This window comes from Pinus tabuliformis, chromosome 6 (assembly GCF_031772625.1).
Source record: "Pinus tabuliformis cultivar Carrire ecotype Pingquan chromosome 6, CPIR1, whole genome shotgun sequence".
Classification (NCBI taxonomy): Eukaryota; Viridiplantae; Streptophyta; class Pinopsida; order Pinales; family Pinaceae; genus Pinus; species Pinus tabuliformis.
In genome coordinates, this window is record NC_142292.1 from 486,710,287 (window position 1) to 486,718,067 (window position 7,781).

General features: G+C 36.6%; 2 non-coding genes across 2 annotated transcripts; both read right to left on the reverse strand.

Annotated features, from left to right (window-relative positions):
* Positions 1–5,229: 5,229 nt before the first annotated feature.
* On the reverse strand, positions 5,230–5,303 carry TRNAN-GUU (transfer RNA asparagine (anticodon GUU)). Its single transcript has one exon. It is a non-coding gene; the product is annotated as a tRNA-Asn (tRNA).
* A 276-nt stretch (positions 5,304–5,579) lies between these two features.
* On the reverse strand, positions 5,580–5,653 carry TRNAV-AAC (transfer RNA valine (anticodon AAC)). Its single transcript has one exon. It is a non-coding gene; the product is annotated as a tRNA-Val (tRNA).
* Between the last annotated feature and the right edge of the window lie 2,128 nt (positions 5,654–7,781).

The window sequence follows — 7,781 nt, forward strand, 5'->3', positions numbered from 1 at the left end:
GAAGGATGAGCTTATCTTCAAGGGAAGTAGTTGCAAAGGGTCGAACAGACATGCCATAGAAGGGAGGCGATACTCACAAGGCCAACAACCAAGTCTGGAGTTATCTGGAAGGCTGGCTGTTGAAACAAATTCGCCCAAACTGGATCAGCGCGGGTGCATAACTGGGCTGGCGCGCTGACGTCGCAAAGACATAATGGGAAGGGCCATGTCAGCGCGGGTCAATACAAACAGAGGCTGCGCTGGTCATGAAATTCGATCAGCGCGGAGAAGTCGTGTGTTTCCGCGCTGGCAGCGCACACAGTCTGTTATGAAGCGCCAGTCAGCGCGGGTATTTTAGAAACAGACGCGCTGATGATGAAAACTTTAGAAAAGTAGGTTTTTGGCCAGTTCAGAAGGCATGAACTTGATTATTGTGAACTCCTGACACAGTAGGGTGACTGACAGGAAGACAGTGACAAATTACTGTGTAACATTGCTCCTAGCCTCCCACAACCTACAAGGTTGATACCACATCAACTAAAGAAAAAAGACAAAAGGACTTTGTTACAATTGTGATAACAAATACACTAAAGGTCTTAAGTGTGATTAGAATAAATTATTTTATATAGATTGTGAAGAGGAGGAAGAAAATGAATAATAAACATCAAAAGAAGAGGATATACACCAAGAACCAACCCTGGAAAAAAAAGAAATGAATCTGACCATATCTTGTAATGCATTGGAAAGAATTACTATTAAAACACTCAAGATAGAAGGATATATCAAGAAGTATTGTTGATTGATTAGGATAGTACCCATAATTTTATTCATTGTAAGATAACCAAGGAATTGAATTGATTTTTATATTTAGCATTAGAGTGTCAAGTGATGGTTGCAAATGGAGGAACTATAAATTGCTTTGGAAAGTGTCATAATATCAAGCTAACCATGGGCGAATATGTATTGAATAGTGCAACTTTTTCCATTCCAATGGATGGTGTTGATGTTGTATAGGAGTCTAATGGTTACAATCTTTGGGGACGAAGATTTTTTCTTGAAATTTTTCTGGGAAGACAAAACAGAATTAAGGGGTATTGCAGGGAAACGAGGGAAGATAATTAGCTCTAATGACATGACAAAATTTTTGAAGAGAACGACGAGGCGTAATTGCAAAATAATGCTCCCAAGAGGTTCAAACATCAAAATCACCCATTTCTCTAGATCTGTAAAAAGTCTTGGACAATCATTCCAAGGTATTTGAGACTCCCAAAGACCTCCCACCTATTTGTGATTATGATCATGTTATTCACTCGATTCTAGAAATTGTTCTTCCAAAAATTAGGCCTTTTAGATATCCCTATGCCCAAAAGAGTGAAATTGAATGTATGATAGTAGAAATGCTAGAGACCGTATAATTCAACCTAGCCAAAGTTCTTTCTTTGCTCCAGTAGTATTGGTGCACAAGAAGGATGGATCATGTTGTATGTGTTTGGATTATAGGGAGCTCAACTAGTTCACTATTAAAGATAAATTTCTCATTCCTATCATTGATGAATTGTTGGATGAATTACATGGAACAATTTACTTCACCAAGCTAGATCTTCGTTTAGTATATCATCAAATTAGAATGAAGACTGAAGACATTCTAAAAACAACATTCAAAACTCATGAAAGCCATTATGAGTTTTTGGTCATGCCTTTTAGCCTTACTAATGCACCTTCCACATTTCAAAGTTTGATGAATTCCATTTTCAAACCCTTCCTTAGAAAATTTGTGTTAGTATCTTTTGATGATATACTAATCTACAACAAGTCTTGGAAGGATCATGTTCAACATGTTGACAAGATGCTCAAACTATTGGAGGAGAAACAATTATATGCAAAAACCTCTAAATATTTCTTTGGAGTACAAGAGGTGGAATATTTGGGTCATATTGTATCTCATGAGGGTGTTAAGGTAGATCCTAACAAAATTAAATCCATTAAGGAATCGAAAAACCCCACAACCGTAAAACATCTTCGAGGATTTCTCGGGTTGACAGGGTATCATCGCAAGCTTGTTAAGAATTATGGGAGAATAGTAGCGCCTCTAACAACAATATTGAAGAAAGATGCATTTTCTTGGACTCCAGAAGCAACTAAGGCCTTTGAACATATTAAAGAGACAATTTTCCAAGCGTTGGTCTTAGCTACACCAAACTTCACAAAAACCTTTGTTGTGGAATGTGATGCCTTAGGAAATGGAATTGATGTTGTTTTAATCCAAGAAGGAAGACCTATTGCTTTTGAAAGTCTTCCAATCAAGCGAAAGTATTTACACAAATCTATTTATGAGAAAGAAATGTTGGCAATACTACATGCACTAAAGCAATGGTGACCTTACCTAATGGGAAGACACTTCAAAGTAAAAATATATCATCACAGTCTTAAATACTTTTTGGAACAAAGATTATCTTCAAAAGAGCAGCAAAAACGGGTCACAAAGATGTTGGGTTATGACTTTGAAACCATCTACAAAAAAGGGAAGCAAAATGTTGTTGCAGATGCACTCTCAAGAAAAAAGATGAGGATGTGGAAACATTACTACGGGCCATTATATTATCCAACTTGATTAGATAACTGAAGCAAGGGATGAATGGAAGAATGGCGAAGAGGTTTGGACACTCATTCAAAACTTGCAGCAAGATCCTAGTACATCTGATACGTTTGTCTAGAAAAATGATTCATTATGATACTAAGATTGTTTATATCTATGTAAGAATTCTCAATTCAAATAAAATATTCTTTTGGAATTGCACACCTCCCCCTTAAGAGGGCACTCAAGATTTTTAAAAACTTACCACAGGGTCAAGAAGGAATTTTTTTGGGATGACCTTAAATTTAATATTTAGAAGTTTGTGGCAAAATGTTTGGTTTGCAAAAAAATAAAGTTGAGACAATTAAGACCCCAAGTTTGTTACAACCTTTAGCCATTCCAAGTCAACGTTGGGAGGAGGTCTCAGTGGATTTTATCCCAGGTTTACCCAAATCCGAAGAAAAGAGTGTCATCATGGTGGTAGTTGATAAACTTACCAAGTATGCACACTTTTGTGCATTATCTCATCCTTTTAAAACCAGTACAATTGTTACTGCAATTATGGAAATAATTCAAAAGCTACATGGAAACCCAAAAATTATTGTAAGTGACAGAGATCTCATTTCCACAGGAAATTTTTGGACGAAATTATTTTCTTACCTTGGTACTCAATTAGCTCATAGCTCATCTTATCATCCTCAATCTGACGGGCAAACTGAGATAGTGAACAAATGTTTGGAAGGATATTTTCGTTGTTTTGTATATGATAAACAAACACAATGGGTCAAGTGGTTACCTCTGGCTGAATGGTGGTATAACACTCCCATACTACAACAAAAATGACCCCACTTATGGCACTTTATGGATATCATCCACTTTCCATCACATCATCTTTAAGAGGAAATTCTAAGGTTCAAGCAGTGGAAGACCACATCGAGCATCAACATCAAGTTCTCCAACTCTTAAAAGATAACCTCACTCTAGCGCAAAATCGAATGAAAGAACAAGCAAATCATCATCACAATGAAAGAAGTTTTGACATACGCGACTGGGTATTTTTACGGCTACAACCATACAAACAAATGTCCCTCAAGCAAGCTAAGAAGGATAATACATTATCACCCAAATACTATAGTCCTTACAAGGTGTTGCAAAAGATTGGTACTATGGCATACAAATTGGAGTTTCTTGCATCTTCCCAAGTACACCTTATTTTTCATGTTTCATGCTTAAAGAATGTTATCGGTGACAAGCTCTCAGTTCAAACAATATTGCTAGAACTTGACGAGGAAGGAAAAATCATATTGGAACCTGAAGCAGTCACAGAAACAAGAACCCAATAGCTACATAATCGTTCAATTTGAGAGTATCTCATTAAGTGGAAAAACTTATCCACTTAAGATTCCACATGGGAGGATGAGAATTTTATATAGAAGCATCTAGAACTATTGAAGTGTTGAGGACAACATTTTTTTTGAAGGAGAGGGGCATGTTAGGTCCAGATAATACTAGTGTAACCTCCTTATTGTTATTGTTTATGTCGCCCTTATTGTTATTGTTGTGCCCATGTAGTCCCCCATATTGTTATTATTGTGCCCCGTAGAAGACCATTATTGTTAAAGTTGTGCCTTACATTATTATTGTTATATAGGTTATGATTATATTGTGACTACTTAAACTGTTATAAATAACAAGGAGGTCTTGTCATTTGTATCATCCAAAAATTGTTCAATTATGTGATATAAAGGAGGTTGCCCTCTTGAAGAGGCTAATTTTCAAGTCGTTGATCTATCTTTTCTTTTTTCATTTTTACGGACAACATGTATACCAGCAATCCAAAATAGAGAAATAAAGTGAAATGGAAGACTTTTTCATTTTAATAGATAACTTGTATACAAACAATTAGATATAATATTCCATCACAATTTTCTTTTTCCATTTTTATATATAACATATATACCAGTCCAAAAACGACACAACACAATAAAGAAATGGAGAAGGATTTTTTCATTTTTATACATAACCAGTATACAAGAAATGCAGAAGAGACACATAAGTGAAAGAGAGATACCATTCCATTATAAAAAATCACTTTTATAGATTGCATGTATAGAAACAATGCAGAAGAGGCATTTAAATGAAATGGAGGGGGGATTTTTCATTTTAAAAGTAAACTGCATACAATCAATGCAGAAGATAAGCATAAGTGAAAAACCTGTAAGCCTTGTGGAATGGAGAAAAACGCAATGAAATGGAGGGGGATTTTTCATTTTAAAAGTAAACTGCATACAATCAATGCAGAAGATAAGCATAAGTGAAAAACCTGTAAGCCTTGTGGAATGGAGAAAAACGCATAACTGCAAACCCTGTAACCAAGAAATCTTTTGACACATAAGTGTAATGGAGGAAAACGCACACCTGTAAGTCCGTTCTAATCAAGATGTCTTTTGTTGAAAATAGAGGTGAAATACAGGATTTTTTTCTTTTTAATAGATAACGTGTTGGCATAACTGTAAATTTTGTTCCATGATGTCATTTGCCACAGGCCACAGGTGAAATGGAGGAAAACGCAAACGTGAACCTGCAAATTTTGTTCCAAGAGGTCATTTGCCACAGGCCACAGGTGAAATGGAGGAAAACGCACACGTGTACGCTGAATTTTCAAAATTACAGAACGCTAGAAGGAGGGCTTGAACCTCCGACCTTGTGGTTAACAGCCACACGCTCTAACCAACTGAGCTATTCCAGCGGTGGTAAAGGTATGGAAAAGTCCCACCAGGATGTTAGCGCGTGGCGTTAAATTCCAGCGGTGGTAAATGTATGGAAAGTCCCACCAGCAGGTTAGCGCGTGGCGTTAAATGCATGGAAAAGTCCCCCCACCAGCTTGATGTTTTATGATCCACTCCATATTTCAGTTTTTTTCAAATAATGATTATGTAGTAGCATCATGTATTTCATATTTCAGTGCAAATGTTCCATCTTGACTTTGAAGAAAAAAAGCTGCAAACAATAATAGTAATTAAATTGGCGCCGCCCGGACTTGAACCGGAGACCTTCAGTGTGTTAGACTGACGTGATAACCAACTACACCACGGCACCAGGCGTTCAAAAATAATGCTTGACGTAACTGCCCAGGGGCACCACATGTCGCCGTGATCAGCAACTACACCACGGCGCTAGGTGTTCGAAAATCATGCTTGACCTAACTACACCAGGGCACCACATGTCGTATTTTTAGTATTGGATGTTTATGGGAGGCAATTATTAAGGACACTTATCATCATATGATACATATGATGGATTTTCTAGAACTTATGCCGGTAGAAGGGGGCTAAAAACAAATTAAAGAGGAAAATAAATGTTTTCTTTTCCAACATACATATGGAAACATCAATAATATTATATTGAGGAGATATATTAAAACCTAACAACTTCATTCAACCCATCCAATTTTTAAAAACCTTCTTCACCAATCCAATTTCCAATAAATCTTTGAAGACTTTTTAGCCTATAATAATAAAGTGATTTTTCTGGTTAACGCTCGCCGGGCAAAGATCCATAGTGATGATGATGGTTGGCAAGCGATCCACCGTAATGCGACAACCTTCAATGAAGGCTCGCAGTTTTTTTTTTATTTTTTTCTGTGGACTGGCAGCGATGAGATTTCGAAATGTCCATTAAAATGAATAGACAGAATGCATTTGTTTATTCACCTTAAATCAAATTGCACTGAAGTGTCGCAATCCAGTTAGTAATGGATATGGACTAGCACAAACAAAAAAGATTATCGAAACTTAAAACTGAAGCCGCTTCTAATATAGAGCATATCAGAGTCAGGTTTTGACCCTGGGACCTGTGGGGTATGAAAACGCTTCCGCTGTGCTACTCTGATGCCAGATGGCATACGCTTTTTGAAATTGCACAAGATTTACAAGATTGATTATTGAGTGGCTCACTTCTCCACCGTAATGGAAAATATGGGTTAAAGCCAACTCGTTCGTCGATTGTAATGGCATTCAAACGTGAAGGTTTTTTGAAGGGTTAGTGCGGTAAGAACTGTATATAGCGTTGCACAGCAAATGTAAACAGTTAATTTAGATTTTTTAAATTAAGGACTAACTAAATAGAATTTTAATGACATGTTTTGTTGGTGAATCTGTTCATTGTCCAATATTGTCCAATATTTTAATGTCAGCAGCGATCGATTCAACATCTTAACTTGCATATACGGCTTCTGGTAAGTTAGTTATACTGTAAGACAGCCACAGAATCAACTTTCTGTTAGAAAATTATAACAACGATTCTGCATGCGGAAAAAATTCAATGACTCGTTGAAACTTAATGCCCAGGGATATGAATTACCTCCAGCCATTGGTGAAACTCTTGATGCAACTTCTTTCTGAAAACCACGCTCCAGCTATCCAAGAAGAAGAAAAGAATGCAGAAATTTTGAAGGCATTTCCAAGCTCTGCTATCTCAGCTAGATGGTGTGAAAAACTGAAGGGGATTGAGATGCAAGCTTGGGGACCAAACAGATGAACTTATAGCCAAGCTTCCATCAAACTTCTGATAACTATGTGTCAGATGTCCCACAGATCAAGGCAGAGAACTCCAGATGGGAGTAATGGACCACTTCAGTAGCTCCCAACAATAAATTTATTAACTGCAGTGGATTTCCTTAACTTAAGGAAACTATTGCAATTGGTTTCCATAAGTTAAGGAAAGACTGCATTTTAAATTCCATAATTGTAGGCAGCAATTGTGCAAAAAATTAATGGAGCTTAACATTCTCCCACTTGGTCCATACTTCCAAACTTAATGTCTCAACTTAAAACCCATTGATAATTTGTATTAAGTAATAGATACATGAATCATGGCGATAAGTCCTCTAATGACGAGTATTATCTTCCATGTATTACTATGCATTTATTCTTATTATCATTTATGTGGCAACAATTTCTTAATGAATAAACCTTATGTTTATTCTTGGTCCTTCTTAAATGAATTTTCTCAAATCAACTTAAAGTGCACATAAATATTAGAAAAAACATCACAATAATTAAGAATTTCATTAAAATAACATTGTCCATACAATGAGAAACTACATAATGGGACCAAGTCCCATATTCGATACATGATCCTTGAATTTAAACGGTGGCATGCCCTTAGTCAAAGGATCAGCGATCATCAACTCAGTGCTGACGTGCTCAATGACCACTTTCTTTTC